Below are 25313 nucleotides of genomic sequence, written 5' to 3' on the forward strand. Positions count from 1 at the left end.
CTGCCATGGGCAATGCTTGAGCAAGACTGTCATTATGTTTTACATCTATAAGACGGGTACACTTTCGTGTAGTCTGCCGTAAAATGTGTCTTACATATATATATTTTTTTGTGGCACTTTCCCTCTGCCATGGTGCTCCTGTTTCTAGATAGACATAACTGATTAATTTTGTTCAGGAGAAGAGATAAAAGCCCGCCCACAGTGACAATTGATTGGTTGATTTGCAGAAACAGGCCAATCAGGATGCTCTCTGTCTGACATGCGCTTCAAACACACGCACATTAGCACACACACGCAAGGTCTCTCGCTCCCTCTCCCTCTCTGCTGTGCGCACGCTACACGGTTTGAAACACAGTATCTGTTTCTATCTCGGTCTAGATTCCGGGAGATTTTAAGTAATTTGCGGGTCTCAGGGAGACGCTTTGAATATGCAAGAGACTCCCGGAACTTCCGGGAGACTTGGGATGTCTGCAAAACCACCACTGTAAATCAGCAAATATTGGAAAATATCACTGAATTGACAAGTTTAGTGATAAAATATGAAAACAATGACCATAATTAATACGATATTCAATTCCACAAACCACAAATCAGTGAAACAGCATACAGAAAGGAAATTACAGTAGGACTATGGCTATGCATTTTAATTGTAGAATTGTACATTTATTGCAGTTGACTGAAAATGGTGGTTTGTTTCTGCAAAACTTGTCTGGTGTAAAACGCAGAAAAGAGAGGAAATGAAGAGATTAGTTATGCATTTCATATTACTCATGGGCCTGTCCGAATGCTTCAGGTGTCAGCGAAAAGAGTAAACTTGAGCATGGCTAGTCATTACTTAGGCTAATCAGTCACAAAGGGTAACTACAGTATAGCTTTGTGCTAATTAAAGGAGGATTGTTTCACTTGCAGTTTCTCTCAGTGGACTAAGCTAATGAAGCAACAGCACAAATTTCTACAGCTTCAGATCCTTACTGTAACTGTAGTAGCCACTATTCCTCATTTTGAAGCAGGGGATCTTAATTGCTTCAAAAGAAGTTTGTGCATAGCAGTGTCAACCCTCTGCTGTGTAATACACTAAAGGCTCAATATTAAGGGTTCAATATAAGTTAAGCTCAATCGACAGCACTTGCTGACTACCGCAAAAGATAAGTGTGACTTAAAAGTAAAAATTTTCAATTATGTTGCCATGGCAACATAACACTAAAATTATTGTAAAAAAAAAGAGCAACTTTACAGCTCAAATAATACAAAAGTTTGGTAACATATTACAATAAAGTTCCAATAGATGATGTTAATTAATGTTTTAACCAACTTGAACAAAGAACATTTGTTCCCTTTCACATAGCCAGACCTTCAGACTGACGGCTGTAGGTCTGGAATCTATGGTAGCTTTCAATGGCCAAGGCTTTTTGACTGACTTATCAAACAACCAATCACAGTTAGTTTCATTCAGCATCATGTTTTGAGGCGTGGAATTGTCGCCACAATAACAAAACAGTGTGTAAAACTCTCAGATGTATTTGAAAGATTCTATGCCATAAACTTTAAATATTTCACATTCTTTTGAATATCCAGCATTTAGTTGATCCTGATAAGTGCTCGTCGTCACAGTTGGCACACAATGGCTTTCTTTTTTCGTGACAGGGTTTGGCGCCACGGCATTTTTGTTTCCAGGTGAAACATTAAAGAACGCAACACACTTGTCTCCCGGAAATCCTGTATAATTCAACCAATCCGATGATGACTTCAATACTGCTTAAGTGTTTCCACTTTTATGACCCATATACATCAAACGTTAAGCCAACGGTCCGTGGGCATGACTTCTGAAACTGAGACTACTCACAACATCACTTTGGATGACTGACGAATTGGGATCTCGCTTAGAGAGACCAATCCACTTAAAGTGTAACCTAAACGTGCCAATGCACATTTGCATGCAATAATTGCATCCAGCTGCGGCTGATCAGCGGCAGATCAGCGAGGATGCGGTGCGCCATGTCTTCCGGAAGCAGAAAAGGAAAAAAGCACCAGGCCCAGATTGTGTTACACCAGCCTGTCTGAAATCCTGTGCTGACCAGCTGGCCCCCATCTTCACACAGATCTTCAACAGATCGCTGGAGCTGTGCGAAGTCCCTTCATGCCTCAAACGTTCCACCATCATCCCCATCCCTAAGAAACCCAAAATTACAGGACTAAATGACTACAAGCCTGTGGCTCTAACGTCTGTAGTCATGAAGTCATTTGAAAAACTGGTGCTGGCCCACCTGAAGGACATCACTGGGCCCTTGCTGGATCCTCTTCAGTTTGCCTACAGAGCAAACAGGTCTGTGGACGATGCAGTAAACATTGGACTGCATTATGTTCTGCAACACCTAGACAGACCGGGGACTTATGTGAGGATCCTGTTTGTGGACTTCAGCTCGGCCTTCAACACGATCATCCCAAACCTCCTCCTGCCCAAACTAAATCAGCTCTCCGTGCCCACCTCCGTCTGTCAGTGGATCAACAGCTTCCTGACAGACAGGCAGCAGCTAGTGAGGCTGGGAAAATACACATCCAGCACCCGTACAATCAGCACCGGAGCTCCCCAGGGCTGCGTTCTCTCCCCACTGCTCTTCTCCCTGTACACCAACGATTGCACATCTAAGGACCCCTCTGTCAAGCTCCTGAAGTTTGCAGACGACACCACACTCATCAGCCTCATTCAGGACGGTGACGAGTCTGCTTACAGACAGGAGGTAAAAGAGCTGGCTGTCTAGTGCAGTCTCAACAACCTGGAGCTTAACACGCTCAAAACAGTGGAGATGATCGTGGACTTCAGGAGAGACCCCTCTGCACTCCCCCCACTCACCATCATGAACAGCACTGTGACTGCAGTGGAGTCATTCAGGTTCCTGGGAACCACCATCTCACAGGACCTGAAGTGGGACATTCACATTGACTCCATTGTGAAAAAGGCCCAGCAAAGGTTGTACTTCCTCCGCCAGCTGAGGAAGTTTAACCTGCCACAGGAGCTGCTGAAACAGTTCTACTCCACCATCATTGAATCCATCCTCTGCACTTCAGTAACTGTCTGGTTCAGCTCAGCTTCTAAATCTGACCTCAGAAGACTACAGAGAGTAGTCCGGACTGCTGAGCGAATCATCGGTTCAACTCTCCCATCTATTCAAGAACTGTACTTATCCAGAGTGAGAAAAAGGGCTGTCAAAATCACTCTGGACCCCTCACATCCAGCACACTCCCTCTTTCAACTGTTGCCATCTGGTCGACACTACAGAGCACTGAGCACTAGAACGACCAGACACAGGACCAGTTTCTTCCCTCAGGCAATCCATCTTATGAACAGCTGATAATAACGGCGAACACACTACACTTTATATTTATATCCACACACACTTTATTTAACTAACACACATACTTAGTATACACTTAAATTTTGCACACAATATATATGTACATACATAACTTCATTTTGTAATATACCTGCCTACAATTGTCATTTGTATATTGTCATTCACTATCTACTTATTTGTATTTTTTATTCTTTTATTATGTGTTTTATGTTCTGTCGCTGTCATTCTGTTGTACTGTGGACCTTCTGTCACGAAAACAAATTCCTCGTATGTGTAAACATACCTGGCAATAAATCTCATTCTGATTCTGATTCTGATTATAAGTAGGCAGCAGGTACAGCGCATACTTCAGAGCAAAAAGATTTGGTGGTATGAAGCTTCAGCGATGATAGTTTCCCATGTAGAGTGGGTTGCACACATCAGGCTGCAATGCTGTCTTCTGGGACTGTAGCAATACCTGTATCGGATCTGGAAATAACGGCTATGCTTTCCTGAGTGGCCATAGGGGTAGGGCTCGAGTGGAGACTCCCACCACGTCCCGAGCCCTCAAGCTTGCATGAGGAGCTCACCAGGTCATGAGCTTTTACTGCTGGAAACCGATCTGCTGGTTCCTCCTCCCTCAATACCTTTGATGGTGGTGCAGATAGTATAGCGGTCAGCTGCGATGGAGTTGTGTCCTAATACGGCCTACACCAGGGAGGGTTGGAACATGCCTCCCCTCCAGGGTCCGTAGGTACTTGTCTGACTAGCGATGCTTATACGACCTGTGGAGAAGCTGCCTCCGCATTACACGCTATGGCCATAATGCAGGTTCTTCAGGCTAAAGTAGTGAGGGACCTGGATGAGGGAGGTCACAAACTGGAAGTTCTAAGAGAAATCTGAACCGCAGCTGCTCTCCCCATGGTTACCGCGAGTTATCTGGGTTGTGCGATGTCTACACTTGTGGTCCAGGAGCATTTCCTCTGATTGTGTCCAGTCAACATGAGGGATGCCGACAAATTTTGTTTTCTCAAGGTCCCTGTGTACCCAGACCAGCCTTTTTGGTGACATGGCCCAGAAGTTCTCAGCTGCACTAATTCGTTGAGGCCAAGAAAGGTATTGGGTTACAACCAATCTTAAAATTGCATGTCTTGAAACAAACAGTTCACTTGGTTACCATTCAAGATGTTGATGCAGGAACGCATCTTCGGGTGCATCTGTCCCTGAGATCATGTGGTGATCCTTTCGCACCACAGATCATTGTTGCGATTCTTGTCCGAAGGACGAGCATATTAATATGAGGTGCTGCCCTCCGGGCTGTCCCTGTCGCCCTGTGTCTTCAAGAAAGTATAAGAAAACATACAAAAAAATTATACGAATTAGCCAATCATAAAATAGGCACAAACTGCTGTGGCAGAGTGTTGCCACCAGCTGCTATAACCTGTTTCTTTCTTTTTTTCCCTCCACTGAAAGACTGAAGAAATGTTCTGACACCCAACTCTACTTCTCATTCCAGCCTGATGACCCGACGGTAGCTGCTCGCATTTCAGCCTGTCTGACTGACATTTCTAGCTGGATGAATGACCATCACCTTCAGCTTAACCTTATGGAGACAGAACTCCTGGTGATTCCAGCTAACCCATTACTTCTCTATAAAGCTGGACTCATCAACCATTACTCCTTCGAGGACAGCCAAAAACCTAGGAGTTCTGATGGATCATCAGTTAAGCTTCACAGACCACATTGCTACAACGACCTGGCCCTGCAGGTTTGCCTTACACAACATAAGGAAGATTAGACCCTTCCTGTCACAGCAAGCCACCCAACTTCTTGTCCAAGCTCTTGTTCTCTCCAGACTGGACTATTGTAATGCTCTCCTGGCGGGCCTTCTTGCATGTATTGTCAAGCCTCTGCGATTGATCCAGAATGCAGCAGGGAGGGTTGTCTTCAATGAGCCAAAAAAAGTACATGTTACTCCTCTCCTCATCAGGTTACACTGGCTACAAGTAGCCGCTCGCATCAAATTCAAGGTACGTATGCTTGCCTACAAGATTACCACTGGCACGGCACCAACATACCTAAACTCACTGGTTAAATCTTATGTGCCCTCCAGAATTTTGCGCTCTGCAAGTGAACGATGCCTTGTGGTGCCAAAGAAGTTCAAAATCACTCTCACGGACCTTTTCCTGGACTGTGCCCAGCTGGTGGAATGACCTCCCAATCTCAATTCGTACAGCTGAGTCTTTATTCATTTTCAAGAAACGTCTAAAGACTCATCTTTTTCGCCTGCATTTAACCAACTAATACCAGCATTTTTCATTTTCTTGTCTTTTCATTTATATAATAAAAATAATAATAATTAAAAAAAACTAAAATAAAGCATCTGCTAAACGATTCAATGTAAATGTAAATGTTAAAATCTAATCAGTTTCAAAACTTTTTATTTTTATTTTATTTTAATACACACTTAAAATCACAACTAAAATCTGAATTCAGCTAAATAATCTGCCCTTCTTCCCGGAAGACCAGTGATATAATTAGCTAAAATGAGAAAAAGTGAATAGACTGAGTATTGTGATCTAAACTGCTCTTCTGTTTATTTTGGAGGCTTACAGTGAGAGATGACTGTTATATACCAGGGGAGTTTTCATTAAAAATTGGAAACGGCCTAATAAGACAATATGCAGGTAGAGGGAAATCTTCCTGTAAATGTTTCTATAAACAATTTTGAACATAATCAGAAACATAAGCCATTTACCAAAAAAATAAATAAATAAAAAAATAGACTATATCTGTACAGTATATTAATAAACAGCAGATATGTGCTGATTGATGATGATTATTATTTGAGGATGAATTTAATTGTTCAATCTATTAATGATCATCAGATGTTCATGGAGACATTTAAAGGGTTAGTTCACCCAAGAATGAAAATTAATTCATGTTCTACTCACCCTCAAAGCATCCTAGGTGTATGTGACTTTCTTCTTTCGGAATAAACCAAGTTATAATAAATATTGCCCTTGCTATTCCAAGCCTTTCAATGGGGGTAAGCAAGTGTTTGTTGTCAACAGTTCAGAAGATGTGAAATAAAGTGTGCGCATCTGTAATAAAATGTCCCTCACACAGCTCCAGAGGGTGAATAAAGCCCCACTGTAGCAAATGCATGCAGCCTTTGTAAGATAAATATCCATATTTAACTTTTTTTTTCTCACTTCTGCTGACTGTGGGGAATGCGCGGAGCAAGAACAAAACAAAATGCTGGTCATGAATTAGAATGATCTGGTCATGAATTAGCACAAAACGAGATTTTGTAAAGAAATATATATTTTAGGGTTTTGAAATATGCCAAGAGGAAACTGGTTTTCCTTTGTTAAAGTAAGGAAACGTTGTTTCTTTTGCTCCTACATTTCCCAGAGGTGCGCATGTGCGTGACACAACTTCCACCTGCATGTCATACGCATCCCACAGTCAGCAGATGTTAGAAAAAAGGAGTCCATTACGTTTCAAATCTGGATATTTATTTTACAAAAACACATGGATTTGTTACAGTGGGACTTTATTCACCCCCAGAGCCACGTGAGAGGGGCATTTTATTACAGATGTGCGCACTGTATTTCACGTCTTCTGAACTGTTGACAACAAACTCCCGCTTACCCCATTTAAAGGCTTGGAAGAGCAAGGACAATTTTTTTTGGATTATTCTGAAAGTAGAAAGTCACTTGCACCTAGGATGCTTTGAGGGTGAGTAGAAGATGGAAGAATTTTCATTCTTGGGTGAACTAACCCTTTAACAAACATTCTCAAGATTCCACGAAACTCACCAAGCTCATTTGGTATTCAGTCCGTGGTACATCATTGCCTGAGGAAGTCATCCATTAGAGGAGAATGGGAGAGTTGTAAAGGGTTTCCTCACAAACCACTTTATTTTCCTCTTTTCATCCCCTCTGCTCTCTCTTGTGCATCACTTCATTATTCTTAGGGCTATTTTGTAAATGTTTCATCCTCTTTCTTTCTGTCTGTTTTTTTTTTTCTTCTTCTCCCTGTCTCCCTTTAAATTAACAAGTATCTTTTAACTTTTGAACAAAAGTGCAGAATTACTGTAGAATAGAATCTCTCTCTCTCTTTACCATTGTACTGTAGAAACACACAAGCCCTATATTGCTGTTACTAGTGAGCTGGCTCACTGTCTACAGTCAAGAGGCAGAATCATAAATGTTGCCTTAAAAGCCTAAAATGAATTAAATTAAGTTACCTTTATATAACATGCATTTAGAAAATAGATAGGGTGAACTTTCATTTCATGCCAGCCTAAAACCCCACATCACATAACACTCTTTCAACATGTCCATCAACACCTGAGAGGTAATCAGGGCAATTTCAACAGTCATTATATCACACACTTGACATTCTAGTATAAAAGTTCAAACAGTAGTGTAGAGTAAAGTATCTAAGCCATTTAATGCACCTTCATTCAAAAACAACAGTCTTAATCCACACCACAAGAGAAAAAGCCAGACAGCAATTACTGAGCTTAATAATTTTTACCCTCTTAGGGGTGAAATAACTCACTTGAAACCACATCAAGAATTATGCATAACTAAGGGCTTACCCAGTTATAAAAAGATAAAGAAATCCTTGAGTTATCTCAAGGGATGTTATGACTTAATGAGATCACTTTGAACTAAATGTGAAAAACATTAACACTGAGTATCTCTAAAAGCTTTAACAGCACCTTTTTTTTATCCCATTTCAAACAGCTAGTCTTGTCTTGACCTCAGTAACTCTGGACTGATATTACAAAATTGCCATATCAGGTCAAGACTGGAACGTAATGCTACAGAACAGAAATAATTCTGAAAATACCTGAAAGCATCTAACCTCCCTCAGGTAGAACCAATAGGCAACGGACCTACTAAATGCAGATTCATCATGCATAATTATTAAATTAAGTCACAGTGAGATTCTATAAACTAGATTTCAGTTCTTCAGTTAATTAACGTTGGATTTTTCTAGTAGATTAAAAGGTCAGTGTAAAGCACATCTCTTGTGAAAAGGACACTTATAGTTAAAAATTCTGAAACCAAATGAGTTGCAAATGAGTTTAGCTTGCTATATGAAAATAACTATTGTTGTGAAACTGTGATTTATTGACGTATTCATTCGACTGATTGATTGAATGATTGACTGACTGACTTCCCTGGTTTATTATGCTGTTTTATTAAACAAATAGCACAGACTCCATTCAAGTTTCTCCACTGTTTGGCAACCTTAACTGAACTGTAGATATTACAGTACTGAACTATATTACATTAAATACTGAACTATATTACATTAAAAATATGTTACAATAAATGTTTTCTTCAAAAATAACATTCCCGGTTACTTAACTGTATCCCTGTTCCCTGAGAAAGTGGACCGAGATGCTGCGCTGCTCAGCACATTGGGAAACATCTTAATCATGACCAGCTGTGAATAATGTGTGTAACACGTCAATAGACCTGGAGGTATTATAGCCTCGGTTGATGACGTCATTGGCACTCGCCTGCAAAACAGGGCTATTGAATCAAGGACATAAGAGCCCGGAGTAGCATGAACATCCAAACTATAAAATCTTATGAATCTGTGTGGGGAGGACCAACCTGCCGCATCACAAACCTGTTGTAAGGGGGCACCTCTTGCCATGGGTGGACAGATCAATCCGTGCAGCAGTAAACAAACGCACTGCTGCTTACAACGCCGGGAAACATGAGCGAGTACAAAGCATTGTGCTATGCTCTCCGGCGCGCAGTAAGAGCCGCCAAACACAGACACAGGGAACGCATAGAGTCACATTTCCAGTTAAATGACTCCCGACGCATGTGGCAAGGACTAAGGACCATCTGTGACTTTGGAAATAAATCCTCTGCAGAGGCGAGAGCAGATCCGTCGCTGGCTGACGAGCTAAACACTTTCTACGGCCGCTTCGAAAGCAATCGAAGCAGTGCGAGTATGCCGATCAGCGCGTCAGGAAGCAGCAGTCAGATCAGCGATCATCATGTGATCACCGTGTCAGAGGACGAGGTTCGGAGGGCACTAAAGAGAGTGAATGTAAGGAAAGCACCTTGGACCTGATGGGATTTCTGGCCGTGTTCTGCGGTCCTGCGCTGATCAGCTCGCTGGTTTGTTTACATCCATTTTTAACGAGTCTCTTGCTACATCGGTGGTTCCCACCTCACTCAAAAAATCGGTCATCATCCCTGTGCCTAAAAACAATAAACCCTCTTGTCTGAATGACTATCGTCCAGTTGCCCTCACATCAATAGTCATGAAGGTCTTTGAGGGACTGGTTAAAAACGTCATCTGCTCCTCCATCCCGGATACTTTGGACCCTCTTCAGTTTGCTTATCGCCCAAACAGATCCACAGATGATGCCATCTCTCACATCCTGCGCTCTTCTCTCACACACATCGACAGCAATAACAGGAACTATGTAAGGCTGCTATTTATTGACTATAGCTCAGCTTTTAATACTATAGTACCCATAAAGCTAGCTTCCAAACTCATGGACCTCGGACTGAATTCTTCACTCTGCGACTGGATCCTTGATTTCCTCACCGACAGACCTCAAGCGGTGAAACTAGGCCAGCACACCTCCAGCTCCATCACCCTGAATGTAGGAGCCCCACAGGGCTGTGTCCTGAGTCCCCTGCTCTACTCTCTTTACACACATGACTGCGTGTCTTCGCACAGCTCCACATCCATTATCAAATTTGCTGATGATACTGTGGTTCTGGGCCTCATTCACAACAATAATGAGACTGCATACTTGGATGAGATAGAGAAATTGACATCATGGTGCCAGGACAACTGTCTCTCTCTGAATGTGAGCAAAACTAAAGAGCTGATTGTGGACTTCAGGAAGAGACAGCAGCAGCCCTACACTCCTCTTATGATCAGCGGGACCCCTGTGGAGAGGGTGAGCAGCTTCAAGTACCTTGGTGTAAACATCTCGGAGGACCTCACTTGGACTACTCACATTCAAACACAGGTTAATAAATCCAGGCAAAGACTGTACCATCTGCGACAGCTGAGGAAATTCAGGGTCTCACCAGCTATCCTGAAAACTTTCTATTCAGGGGCCATAGAAAGTGTATTGACTCAGTGTATCTCAGTGTGGTATGGGAACAGCTCCAGTCAAGACTGCAAAGCCCTGCAGAGAGTTGTGCGCTTAGCTGAACGCATCTCCGGGTCGGCTCTCCCCTCTCTGCAGGACATCTACCTCAAACGCTGCAGAAGTAGAGCTGCTAGAATCATCAAAGACTCCACCCACCCCAGTAATCATATTTTCACTTTGCTGCCATCTGGTAAGCGCTTCCGTAGCCTGATGGCAAAAACTGAGAGACTCAGGAGGAGTTTCTTCCCCCAGGCCATCAGGCTCTTAAACTCTAAACCAGCTTCTTAACATCTTCATGCCTCCACTTAATGTTCACTTTATCTTTTTACTATATTCACTACCTCACATAGACACACTGACAGTGTCGCCCTGTTTTGCACATTTGCTTCTTGTACATTCCTGGGTATCTTAATATTTAAGACTACAGTAAAATGCATATATGCACATTGTACATCCCTGTACATCTTAATATTTAAGACTACAGTTTACACTCATGCACATTATTTTGCGTTCTATATTTAATTCTACAATATACATTTTTTATATTTTATTCTTATATTTTTATTGTTTACTTTTATTTTATTCTTACATAGCTTTATTTATGTATATTTTCATCTGTGTTGTTTTCTTTAATAATTGCACTGTCCATGGAGCGGACCTGACTCACATTTCACTACTGGTTATATATGCTGTATATAATTTTGTATGTGACGAATAAAAATCTTGAATCTTGAAGCACTAGAGGAGGCCACCCCACTGGTGAAGTGAGCCCTAAGACCTATTGGCAAAACTTGACCATGTGCCTCATAAGCAAGAGCAATAGCATCCCTGACCTAATGAGACATGGTCTGCTTCGTGGCAGCTGCTCCTCTGTTACCACCAACATAACAGACAAACAGTTGTTCTGACTTATGCCACTGGCTAGTGCAGTGGATTTAAGTCTGAAGAGCACGGACTGGACACAGTCTATAAGATTTCTCCTGCTCCAGCGTCATGAACAGCGGAGGGCAGAAGACCTCTAGAATGACCGGATGTACAGTCGAAAATGGAACCTTAGGCAGGTAATCAGGATGAGGATGCAAAATCACTTTCACTATTCCTTGGGCAATGTCTAAGCATGATGGAGAAATAGACAGAGCCTGCATATCCTCAATTCTCTTTAAAGAAATTATTGCCATGAGAAAAAAATAAAACATTTTTAGAGTCAGAAGGTTATTAGATGCTGATTCTAAAGGTTCAAATGTGGTTTCAACAAGACCCTCGAGAACAATAGCTAAGTCCCAAAAGGCATCTTGATTTTTACTTTAGGCCTCAGTCGTCTGGCCCCACAAAGGAAGTGAGAGAGCAGAGGGTGTCTCCCAAGTGGCATCCCATCAACCAAGGAATGGTAAGCCGAAAGAGTGGCCACATAGACCTTAAGAGTGGCAGGGCATCTGCCTGTTGATAATTTCTCTAGCATGAAGTCCAGAACTGAACCAATCTGACAGTTGACTGGATCTACATTGTGTACAGCACACCACCTTCCAAAAACACCCCATTTACTGGCATAACTCTGTCTAGTGGAGGAAGCCCTAGCACTTAGAATGTTATCAATAGCATCCGGAAAAAAGCCCTGTGTTTCTCAATTGGTACCATTCAGGGGCCAGACATGAAGATTCCACAGGTCGGGCCTAGTATGCAATATCGTGGAATTTCCTGCGTGGCAAAATTTTTAGGTAAAGATATGTGTCCAAATCAATTTGATGAACCAATCATGATGTTGGATTTGCGACACGACCGTCTTGATGGTTAACATCTTGAACATGAGCGCTTTGGCTGTACGGTTTAAGTCTTGAAGATCTAAGATTGGACACACTCCGACACCCTTTTTGGGAACCAGGAAGTATCTGCTGTAATAGCCAGACTCTCTCTTTGGAAGAGCAACATGTTCTTTGGCTTCTTTGCTCAGAAGAGTTTGCACCATTTGTGACAGTACCTGCATCAGCTCTGGTTACATGGAAGTGGAGACCACGCTGTTGAAACGTGGAGGACAGAAATACCCACGCAGAAATACCTGGCAGAAGTTCTGACTCTCTGAGAGTGGTACCAATTTTAACACTTTCTTTTGAAGGGATGTTAGATGTTCTGTGTCCTGAATGATGGCAGGAAACACTGGAACGTCTAATATTTCACTGGAAACCACTGCCCCCTGAGGCACGAGAGGTGGTGGGGATGGAGGGGTTTTGTGAGGGTAACGGGAAGGGGCGAAAAGATCTCGAACGCGCCCCATCACGTGAGGGACTACCCCCCCCAGAATGGGCACCAGACAGACCATCAGGACTTTCTCTTCTTGTTAATGATAGTCCTGAGGTCTGGCTTGGGAGGTTGCTGAACACGGCGAACCTGTCCCCAATCCCTATGAGGGGGGGCATGGTCCGCCACACCCTGCTTTTTAACCTCCCTGGCTTTTGAAGGACCGGGGCGAGGCTGGTAGGCTGAAGGCCCATCCCCTTGAGTGCGGCGAGGAAGGAATTGAACGAATGCTTCTTCATGTTTTTTTTTTTTCACTTCCTAAAACCTGTTGACAAACCTGTATGCAAATCAAAAGTTGTAGACTACGCTTTTAGCCATGCAGTGTATAAATATGTAGGATATAAATTAGGTTCCATAGTAATTTATGTATTTATCCCAGTCATGCCACAATCCATGTAAATTATCAATTAAGCTGAATCTGAACTCATTACAATCCACCAAAGAGTGAACTCATTAAAATCAACCAGACTCATTGTCTTACAATGGATTTTTAAAACCTAATGTGTCTGGACATGAAATGTTCTACACTCCCAGTGATTAGTTATTAAGCTAATTAATGACTTCCACAGCATGCTAATATGTTTTCTCTCTCTCTCTCTCTGGGAAGCTATCGTCTTCAAAGACTTACAACAGATATATAGTAGCTAGAATGTCTTTCTTGCTGTGAGGTGGGGAAAAGCAGCATTGTTGTGATGGGATTGTTTGAGGCCAACAATATATTTTGTGTACTAAATACACAGACAAGCATCTTCCCCAGCTCCCCAGCTCATTTTAAAAGATAAACTACTCTTTCATTTGTAATAAACATTGATGAATCACGCACAATAAGACCAGGGATAATTATTTAGAAAGCGTCCATACAGTTCTGGTTTCATTACAACTTATCTCTTTTCCAGATTTTTTGACAGATAAAATCTGTAATAGCCACAATATCACAATTCTGTACCATCAATTGATAAAAACGAACAAAAAAATATATATATTTGCATTATTGCACTTACAATACAAATTTATGGGGCAAGAAATTGCATCAGTGTGCATGTTAAAACAAACACTTGTTTCTAAAGTACACGTTAATGTGTGAGAGTAGTGTGAAGTAATCACTTACTAATCTTGATAACTTGAGGCCTTTTTTAGAAAGAATAGTTTTTCAAAGCTGGTGTTGTACAGCAAAGACACCCACATCCACACAGATTGAATGTTCGAACATCTAATATTCTATAAATATGACAACAGTCCCTGTATTTATTCACTAGGACTTAAACTTCCATCTGTCTGTTTTCAAAACACTGATTCTGTCAATGAGCTTATGCTCATCTCCGTCTGCTCATCACTTCAGCATTCTTGTGTTTTTAGCATACATATCCTCTTCATCTCTGAGTCCAAAGTTTATGGCAATAATAGCAAATAATGATTTTAAAAAGAAGCTTGATCACTGGGATACATCTAGAACCTCAAGGGCGAGCTCAACCTTCAGCCTCCAAGTTCTGGATGAAAAAAATCCTCAAAAATGGGTGTTGGGTGTTTAAAAAGGGCAATTGTCCTTCACAATTCAATACAAACTCACATTCAGATCTGGCTCCACTCTGATACCTAACATCCATTTTCAAATCAATTCATGATCCAATCAACTCCAGATGTATAAATTCAAAGTGCCATCTTGTTTTGTTTTTAATATCCAAAAATATACCACATTAAATAAATAAATGAAAAAAAAAACACACATTAATAATAGTTCTTAATGCTGTATCATGTTCAGTTTACATGTTTACATAAAGTATATTTCAGAGGAATACTAATTACATCTAAAAAGCTCAATACATTATTGTTCGTTCAGTGTGTCTTTGATAAAAGACTAAAGGTGCAGTCACATTTAGCAAGTTAGTGTGAAAGATGTCTTCATGGAGATTTCACAACAGTTTCAAGTTGGTCATGTGGATTTGTGGCAATAAGCTCCAGAAACCTGCTTTGTTTTGAAAGTGACTGCTGTATGAGCTGTGCGTCATATATTGCTACACTTTAGACAATAATCATTTGACCCTTTTCTCCAACAGCAAAATTTTGCTAATGTGGCCAAATTAAGTCCACTATTTGGATGTCCAACCATGACCCAACTTCTTACGTCATCTTGATGTTCAACATTTGACCTTTAAACTGGGTAATTTTTTTGGACGTCATTTGGACCGAATTTGGGTGTCCAAAAATTACATGAAAAAGACGTCACTCCGACGGCACATTGCGCAGTGGGTGCACCCAGGGGCGCTGCACAAGATCCCGGGCCCTATGCATAATTTAATTAAAAGGATCATTCACCCAAAAATGAAAATTACTCACCCTCAAGTTGCTTCAAAGCTGTTTAAGTTTCTTTCTTCTGTTGAACACAAAAGAACATACAAAATAATGAACTAATCAGAATTTAATATGGATATTACAGCAAATACAAACTAATACAAAAGAGAAAATAAAAGTAGGAAATGTTTATAAATGCATTATGCCCTTTTGTCCACAGTCATGCTTTAATACACCAGTGCTTACCTATGCTGTCTGCACTAGAATGTGAAATACAATGTATTTCATCATACAATAAAGAAGGATTTCTCCTCTTCAGGGGAAAATACGGTCCCCTTTTTTGTTAAACTAAATGATATTTAGAAAAAGAGAAGAAGAAGCTCTCTGTGTCTCTGCAGACATTAATAATTCTCAGGAAGAATATACAGTTTTCCATTTTCCACCACCAAAGCTGATTCTCATACAACAGGAAGACAAATGTATTAAGTGCTGTTGGGATGTAGGAATGTTTCCAGGCTGCACACTAATGCATTTTAAGACATGATCCATGAGCAAATTCCAAGTATCTTTAAACCCCAACAGGTTTTTCACATCAAAAATATGCATCACCTTATATATTACTGTATATGTGCAACTGTTATACTCATAAACCTTATAAACACACACAAGGTTATGTGCACCTGCTTTCTCACAGTCCCTGCATTCACCATGTTAAAGTGCACCTGTTGACAAAACTTGTATGCTCAGATTTGTATGTTCTGATAGCAGTGGTTTGGGACTGTGACTTTTGACCTGTACCACTGGTTGTTATATGCAGCAGTTTTTCTGGATTCAAAGATGATTCTCTGAGCTTTCTGCATGGTTTTAATGCAGTAGGTGCTCCCACTCTGAACCATATGCAAACCTGAGCACTTTATAAGTAAAAAAGGAGACTTACAGCCATTTTAACTTCTTTGTGAATGGAGCTCAAGGTCTTTCTTTCCTATAGTTACAGTACCCTTCACTATGATACAGGAATCAGTCTATTATGATGCTTGCAGGTACTCCAACTCTTCTAGTTATTCTAGCATCTCCAAATCTCACAGGAAATGAAAAAAAGACATCCTCTACTATTTCCTAACATACCGTAAATGTTTAAATGACATTCACAAACTTTAAGGACTTTTTTTTTTTTTTTTTTTTTTTTACACCATAACAGGAATGGTATATTAAAGGTATAGTTCACCCCCCCCCCCAAAAAAAAATAAAATAAAATAAATAAATATATAAATAAATAAAAATAAAAATAATAATAATAATAATAATTAATAATAATAATTTTACTCACCCCTTTGTCATTTCAAAGCCATAAGAATATCTCATTGAAATAGTTACACTACTTATTACATTTTAAATAGGTCAACTTGTTATCTGTAACCTCTTACATTACCAAAGTAACACTGTTTATAGAATATAATTTCTATTAATGACTAAATGCTCTACACTGTGTAAGAAAAAAAAAGGAAAAAAAGAAAAGTTATATTTCATATTGGATTCTATGCATTACATTACTTTTGTTTTGTTTGCAAAATTTATTAATGATTTCTAAGTGAAAACTATTAACTACACCACATTTTTGTCTTGCAAGTTATTACAATTTAAAAAAATAATAATAAAAAATAAAAGCCTGACGATACTAAACAGAAGTTTCAGTGACTTCACAGCACACTAATGGAAAATGACCTAAAGGATTTTTACATGACCGGTTGAGTTATTCCTGTCTCACAGAGAGAATGAAGATTTAATGGGGTGTGAGATGCAGAACCCTTTCATTTTTTACTCTACAGCCACACTAACAGAGAACTGGAGAGGCATCTATTGCAAATCCTTCATTATAAGATCTCTATTGCCCTTCCTTGCTGAAGAGACCCATTATTCGACGTTCTGTTTCTAGTAAGGTGGAGATATATTCACCCATACTGCATCAACACTTCTCTTCATTGTGTTTCACCATCTTCTAAGTCAAAGGGTGAAGGGTCGCTAGAGGGTCATAGAGGGCCTTCTTAAAGGGTTTCACACCCTCTTAACAACTTACCCCCATATCGTTCCAAACCTGTAAAAGCTTTGTTCATCTTCGAAACACAATTTATATTGCTCAAATCAATATTTTGCATTTAATTATTTACTTATGTGGCCGCTTCCCGTTGGGGTCCTGATCACCCTGTCAGGGTTTAGTCTGCGAGAACAACCGACTGGATGTACATTATCCCTTACAAATAATAAAACAATCTGGGAGATGACGGTTAGTTGATTAATCAGTTGTACTTGTTTTGGTATTTCTTAAAGCTCCAATATGGAGGAATTTTGTAATAAAATTTCCGAAAATAACTTGCACAGTGTGATATATTTCCTCCAGTAACTTGCACAGTGTGATATATTTCCTCCAGTTGTGTACTTACAATATCTCAAAAGTCTCCAAATATTTTTTATTTCAGAGAAATTCCGATTTTAAATAACTGGCCGTCCCGGAAAAGAAATGTCGCCTCTCTACAGCTAAAAAATAAGTTACAATGGTAAAACCTTGTTGTGTAATTAACTGCCATACTCGTACTCATGACCGGCATGGAAAATAATCTGAATGGAGTGCGATTTTTCAGCTTTCCCGCTGGAAAACCGCACCTTGATCTCAGGTCTCCGAGTTAACAAAGCGGTGTCACATAGCTTGGTTAGCAGCAGTAAGAAGGAAAAGAAGGATTGTCCCTTTGGTCTGTTATATACACACGCATGTATGTGCATTTATATATATATATATATATATATATATATATATATATATATATATATATATAAATATACAGAAATGTACGTTATATAAACAACTTTTTTTTGGATATGATTAATCAATTTGACAGACTTACATTAAATGTTACCTATGCATGAACCACATCTCCTGCATTATCAGTGTTATGCATATTGCATACCACCTGTTACAGTAATAAACGGCAAAATTGATCAATTCTGTATCTCTTTATTTGTGCATCATAACACACTGAGGTTAATTTGTACAGCTTACAATAACGCATATTAAAAAGTGAAGGGGCAGTGTAACTCGCTCGTTGACACGGAAAATTTGTAGGTTCTGCACCGATCCATTTGTAAATTGCAGATGAGACTCGAGAGATTTATCATTTTTAAACTGATCAGAGGTGTACGCTCTGACACTAAAAACAAGGTAAGAAAACACATTGGGGAAGGTTACGAGTGGCAGCTCTTTAAGATCATCCGACCACTCATTGTGTTCGTGCAGATTGAGTTCGTTCATTGTCTTGATTTTTTTTCTAAATACCGCATCTTTGCTTCATTGTTGAGTTTTTCTTTATATGTAATCTTACACTTGATCTGTATGTCATGTCACTTTCACTTTCACTTTTACTGATAAGCGTGTCCCAAAAAAATGGCCGCGACTACCCAGAATGCAATGTGCAGTGACGTAGTTTCCCAAGCTCTATTGTTTGGTTATCGTTGTTATGGATCACGATTACTCTTTGGCGAGTATAGAAGTGCCAGTAAAACGTAAGCGTCCATATTCGGATACACGCAGACTGTGTGACAAACGGAGGAATAAAACCAGGATAAATATCGGCCAGGCGTTTACGAGATGGAGAGAGCTGCGCGAAAATCTTGGACTTGACAGAGACTCTGCTCTCGCGAGTGTATTGATAGACAGGTAAGCAAATCAATTATTTATTTTGTTATTGTACAAGTAACGTAATAGTTACAGTAAAGATGATTTTAATAGATATGAATTACACCACATGCCTGTACATTCTGTCACTGTAGCATTTTTTTATCAATAACGTTACCTGTGAGAAAATAACATATAGTGGCAAATGGACTGTTTCAGTTTCAATAATAGCACTTATAAACAAAGTTATATTGTTCTTTGTACTAAGGTAAGGATTTTTATCACGTTGTACTAAGGTAAGGATTTTTATCACGTGTGTGACCGAGATTATGGCAGTACAATTAAATACAATCGGATATGTGTTGTTAAAAATATATTTACTCATTACTTGCAAATTTTCGTTCAAATTTACTTTTTGAACGATTGGTTTGAGCACGTTAAACAACACGGCATTGACCATAAACATGTAGCCTCCTTGTTAGTGCGTCCGCCTCCCATGCCGAAGACCCAGGTTCTAGCCCCACTCGGAGTGAGTGCAAGGAGCGTCAGAGAGGACCCGGGAGAGAGGGGTATTACATAAAATAATATGATCAGATATACAGGTAATACAAAAACGAATAAATTACCTCATCCGTGATCATGATTCGTTTATCCAATTTATATACATTGCTATGGTGAAAACGCATTAAAAACGACATATCCCATCGTCACCTGCTTCATAGCGTCATCAAGCTTCGTCTTTGTTATTGTTGGAAATGCGCCCTCTTGTGCTCAATTACAAAAATCGCATATTGCAGCTTTAAGACAGCAGTGGGCAGCATTAAGGGTGAGAATATTGTCTATTTTTCTCTCAGACTTTTACTCTATTCAAAAAACCTAGTGGGCTGCCTTGGAAAGTGTTCCCGAGTAAGAGAAGGGAAAATTATTGCTGATTACCACACAGTACCTCTGTAAAAATCAGCGCCTGTTTATAAAGACACGATGAGTCAGTAGACTGAGTCATACTGGTAAAAACAAGCAGATGAACTCAGGATGAAAGGTGACTGGAAAGGAGAGATATGGACATACAGTGGTCTAGAGAAGCTAAAAAATGGTGGTAAGACAACACATGGGAAAATAAAGAGGTCCGAGCTGGTTTATCATTGTAAGCAGGTTCATTCCTCTATGATGTACAGACAGTCTAAGTGGCAGAAAAAGATGTTCCCCGGAGGATTCCTTTTATATAGACTTTCAAACACACACACACACACACACAGACACACACACACAATGACAGAAAGTGAATTTCTCAAAAAAAAAAAAAAAAAAAAAACAATGGTATTGCGAAAGACAAAACCGTCAAACTGATTGACATGGAGGTCAAAGAGGACTCTTTGTCACAGACATACACATATACAATAAGTAGTGAAATTGTGTCTATTATTATTATTATTATTATTATTATTATTATTACAACTATTAATATCCTATATACATATCTATCTATCTATCTATCTATCTATCTATCTATCTATCTATCTATCTATCTATCTATCTATCTATCTATCTATCTATCTAACTAACACTAAGTCACTTTATAGTAGGCCTATATTTTTCACCAGTGACCATTTTTGAGGGCCCTGAAAAGCATGACATATATCTGTGCATATGTTTTTGTTTCACAGCTCAGTATAGATGCTCCGAAGGGGCATTTTATAAGGATCGAAGTGTGCCATAGAATCATGTCAACTGTCAGTTTGGTCAATATATTTTTCAGAAACAAAGAAAACATTCAAAACAAGTTTCAAAATGCACTCTAAAGACCTTTTCAAATGGAAATTGTTTCTCAGGGGGGCGTAATGGATTTTCACCATTTACGGGGGATAGTCAGTGATTTTATTGCCGTCTGAATCCAGATTGTCTGTGTTTTTCTTGAACCACCCATGTAAAAATCCCCAGCCTAAATAATTGCTGTTTTTGACAAACACAAGGTCATGTGGTGATTTTATTACTGTCTGAATCCACATCTTTGAGTTTACAGAAAGTAATCAATTCAAAATTAATAGTTTAATCTTTTTGTCCAGTGCAGAGTTCTTACTGTACAGTACTACTCATAGCATGTAGCAACAATCTGCATGATTAGGGACTCCAGTTATGAACAAACAATGAACAACCTCAAGTGTGATACAAGCAGTGTTAATTTCGTTGACGAAGACTATGACGAAAAATATTCGTCAACTAACCTTTTTCACGGACGAAAACTAAATAAAAACTAAATAAAAAGTAAGATATGATGACGAAAAACGTGACGAAATATAACTGACACTTTAGTCAACGAATAAAAATGAGACGAAAATATATGGGAGGGACGAATGGAGAAGAGATCCAATCAGAGCGAATCTTTGAGGGTAGGTTGATCTATGCAGAAGCAGCCGAGCCATTTTAAAAAGCTGCGGCAAATGCAAGCGCAACAGCTAAACAAAGCAGCAGTTACACAGAAAAGAGAACAAAGATGAGTTTGCAAAAATTCGCACAGTTTCGAGGACGTTTTCATAACAGTTAAGTTGTTTACTCAGGGAACTACACTGCGACCTTTTGAAATGCCATTGCGACCCAAATTTTTATGGGGTCGTAAATGTATCACTGATTATTTTTGTACCTACTTATGTGTAATGCTATGTTTTAATATGAGCATTTATTAAAACAGAAATGTGTATTTTAAGAATACGTTTTATAACGTGCTCCAAGCATTCAACACATCAAGTTGGCTTCAGCCCCGCGCGATGCGGGAAAGTTGAACTGAGCAGCTGGTTACTCGCGCAACACTGAACCGAGCTGTCCTTCAGGACGTTTGCGTCCTCCTGCACCTGAACGAACAAATACAAATCGCATTTTAAATAAACATAAGAAAAAGAGCGAAAAGTGAAAGAGCTCAATTCAGCAGCGCGGTGTTCTGGTGTTCAGGGAGCAAGCAGAGACGCGTCTCAAAGTTTTTGTACCGACAACAAATACATACTAAATATGTCGAAATACCCGTCTTGGAAAGTGTGTTCGAAAAAGTCTGTAGTTATGTCTTCAGTGAAAGTAAAGAGTTGGAAAGAAATCGGATGCGTATCTTTATAATGGATGCATTTGTCTCTTAAAGCGACCGCGCCTAATTTACTAGCTCTGCTGCAGTGTCTTTAATGTATGAAAATGAAAGTAAATCACTCACTGCTCTTGATTGAATTACTTTGTAGTTTTAACCAGAATTTATCCAAAGTCAATCCAAAATCAGATAGAATAGATTATATTGTTTTACTAGTGACGAAAAAATACACACAAAAAAAAATTTATTAGGGACCTGAGCATGTTTTGCTTAAGTGTTTCTTTCTTTAATTTCTAATGCAACCTTTTCACACCACAGACTGAACCAAATTAAGCATTGCATCTGACATTATCAAGATGAATTTGTTGTTCTGACACAGTTTAACCCGGAGTTATTGTCATATTTTATTACCAATTTCTAAACTACAGCAAATAAACTGTGATATTGTAAGAAACGTTGAAGGTGTCTGAATACATTTTGGTTTGATTGTGTATTTTATTTTACAGTTAAGACTATGCAGTGCTATTTTAAATGAACAAAAACAAACTTTAAAAAAATGTAAACTTTGTGTAAATAGCACAAATAAAGAAATAGAATGAACATACAATACAAATATAATATAGGTGGTTGTCTATTTTAATAATACTGTACTTCATCTTGAAAGAATGTCATATGCATTGCATATCATTCAGGACGAATCTTTTTCTTCTTTTTCAGAGAGCATGTATATTTTTCATTGAGAGCAGGCCTTATGTTTATTTTATAAATACCATTCCATAACAGACTGATGGAAACATTTAGTCAAGTCAACTAAGTTGACTTTGTTCTACTAAAAAAAAACTAGACTAAGACTAAAAGACTTAAGACTAGACTAAGACTAAAACTCTTATGATATTTAGTCGACTAAAACTAAACTAAGACTAAAACATTTCAGATGACTAAAATGTGACTAAAACTAAATGGTGTTAATCAAAAGACTAAGACTAAGACTAAATCCGAATTTGCTGTCAAAATTAACACTGGATACAAGTTGACTTTATTAACAACACTAAACACCAAACAAGTCTAACATACACATACACACACATACATACAGTGGGCATAAGAAAAAGGGTTAAAGCTTTAGCAATATAGAGAAGAGAAATAAAGACATGAAGCTATCATACAGTTTTATATTCAGGAGATCCACAGATTCCTCTTCAGGAACATGAGCTGCATCGAAATGCTTTGGGGAGTTCCTTTGACGTGAGCGACTCTGAATATCGTGTGTTATCTATCCAATGGAAGGGCGTGACGTTATGGGCAGGGTGAAGTAGCAACCAGGAAGCTATAAAAGCATGTGCCATGCAGCTGGATTCAGCTTCTCGACTTTCATCAAGCGCTCTGTATGTGCATGTCATTCTGTCTTGTCAGTCTTTTTTATTTTTGTTTGTCACTATTAGCTCCTCTAAAGTAGCAATAGTATGTCAAAAAGCAAAGCTAAAACTAGGCATCTGAAGGGCGAATCCAGATCGCATTTCAGATTGTGTGTTCCTCTCTGCCCTTGCTACATCACAAGCGGGAATACACACGGTTTGATCATGGTCTGCATGGGATCAATGTGTGCTGTGTATGATTGCCAAATGCGGAAGCTATTATACCTAAATATTACAACGGGCAGCATTAATGAGGAACGTGCTCGCACAGTTGGCTCTCGGAGAAAATAAGGAGGCTGATTGTGCTTCTCCATATATCTGCCGGACAGATTGGAGATTGTTCTTCCTATCTCTACCCATGTTCTTCAATGTGAATTGTATCACAAGCCTGTCTGTGTAATATATATTTATATGTATATATGTATGTATGTATGTATGTATGTGTATATATATCAAAGCAGTCACAGACCCTCTCTCAGGCACTCAGTGTAGGCCTTCCTTCTAATTAAAATACAACTATCAGAGGGAAGCTAGTTCTTGTTGAGTCTTATTGAAATTAGCAGCCCTGCCTCCCAGGAGGCCGCGCGTCAGAGGTATAATTAGCTGACACAGGTCCAATTAGGAGAAAGAGCTAATGCTTATTGCTTGCAGCTCAAAGCAATGCTAACAGATACACCCCCTCCCACAAAATTATTTGGAAAAGCTTCGACTAGAGAATACATTGATGTGAATTGTATTCAAAGAGGCACTCATATCATCTCTGAAATGTGTTTGAGAAGTAAATGTGCTGAGAATCTCTGCTTTCATAGCTAACTAGATTGTTTTTGCTAATGTAAAAACATGGCTGTGGCGACATTTCTGCAAAATTATATAAAGTTGTTTCTTGCATGTTTCATGACACTTTCCAAGCATTGAGAAGTGCAAAAACGATACCACCTACACAAAATTCTACCCAAAACCTAACCAATAATGTTATCAAAAGCCAGTGCGAGATAAAAATGGAACAACTGTGATTTAGCTTGCTTCTACATTATTTAGTTCTTTATGAATCATGCTTCATAAGTCTTCATAAGACTCTTACTCTGGGAGATTCATCAAACCTGGCTCGGCTGATGAATGGGACATCGCATCCAGCTGGACACCTCCATTTAAGAGGGAAGTCTGCTGCTAGCCAGTGTAAAGGACAGCACAGCAGCATCACTGGGCAGGACATTTAAAATTCAGAGATGATAGCCTTTAAGGACCTTGTGAGCAAGGTGCTACAGAATAGCTGTTACTTTTATTTTGGTTTTGGGTATAGACACAATCAGATGAGTAAATAAAAACCTGACGACTAAGCCGGAAGAACCTAATTGTGTACATGTGTTTACTGGAGATGACAACACGGTGTGAATTTGCTGTCGGGTCAACCTCCCATTGTGTGGATTGGCTGCTATGGGTCAGTCAGGCAGGGCACTGTCACAACACATTATAATGAGCTGCCAACATGTGATGTAATGCAATATGAGTGGAGGTCATTATGGTTCACAACACAACAATCTGCTAATTTCGCCATGAGTTTGTAGGCAAATTCATCCATATTAAATGCTTTAAGTGATACAGTTTTGTTCAAAATAATAGCAGTACAATGTGACTAACCAGAATAATCAAGGTTTTTAGTATATTTTTTATTGCTACGTGGCAAACAAGTTACCAGTAGGTTCAGTAGATTGTCAGAAAACAAACAAGACCCAGCATTCATGATATGCACGCTCTTAAGGCTGTGCAATTGGGCAATTAGTTGAAAGGGGTGTGTTCAAAAAAATAGCAGTGTCTACCTTTGACTGTACAAACTCAAAACTATTTTGTACAAACATTTTTTTTTTCTGGGATTTAGCAATCCTGTGAATCACTAAACTAATATTTAGTTGTACGACCACAGTTTTTTAAAACTGCTTGACATCTGTGTGGCATGGAGTCAACCAACTTGTGGCACCTCTCAGCTGTTATTCCACTCCATGATTCTTTAACAACATTCCACAATTCATTCACATTTCTTGGTTTTGCTTCAGAAACAGCATTTTTGATATCACCCCACAAGTTCTCAATTGGATTAAGG

The sequence above is a fragment of the Carassius gibelio genome, chromosome A1 (genome assembly GCF_023724105.1).
Source record: "Carassius gibelio isolate Cgi1373 ecotype wild population from Czech Republic chromosome A1, carGib1.2-hapl.c, whole genome shotgun sequence".
NCBI lineage: Eukaryota > Metazoa > Chordata > Actinopteri > Cypriniformes > Cyprinidae > Carassius > Carassius gibelio.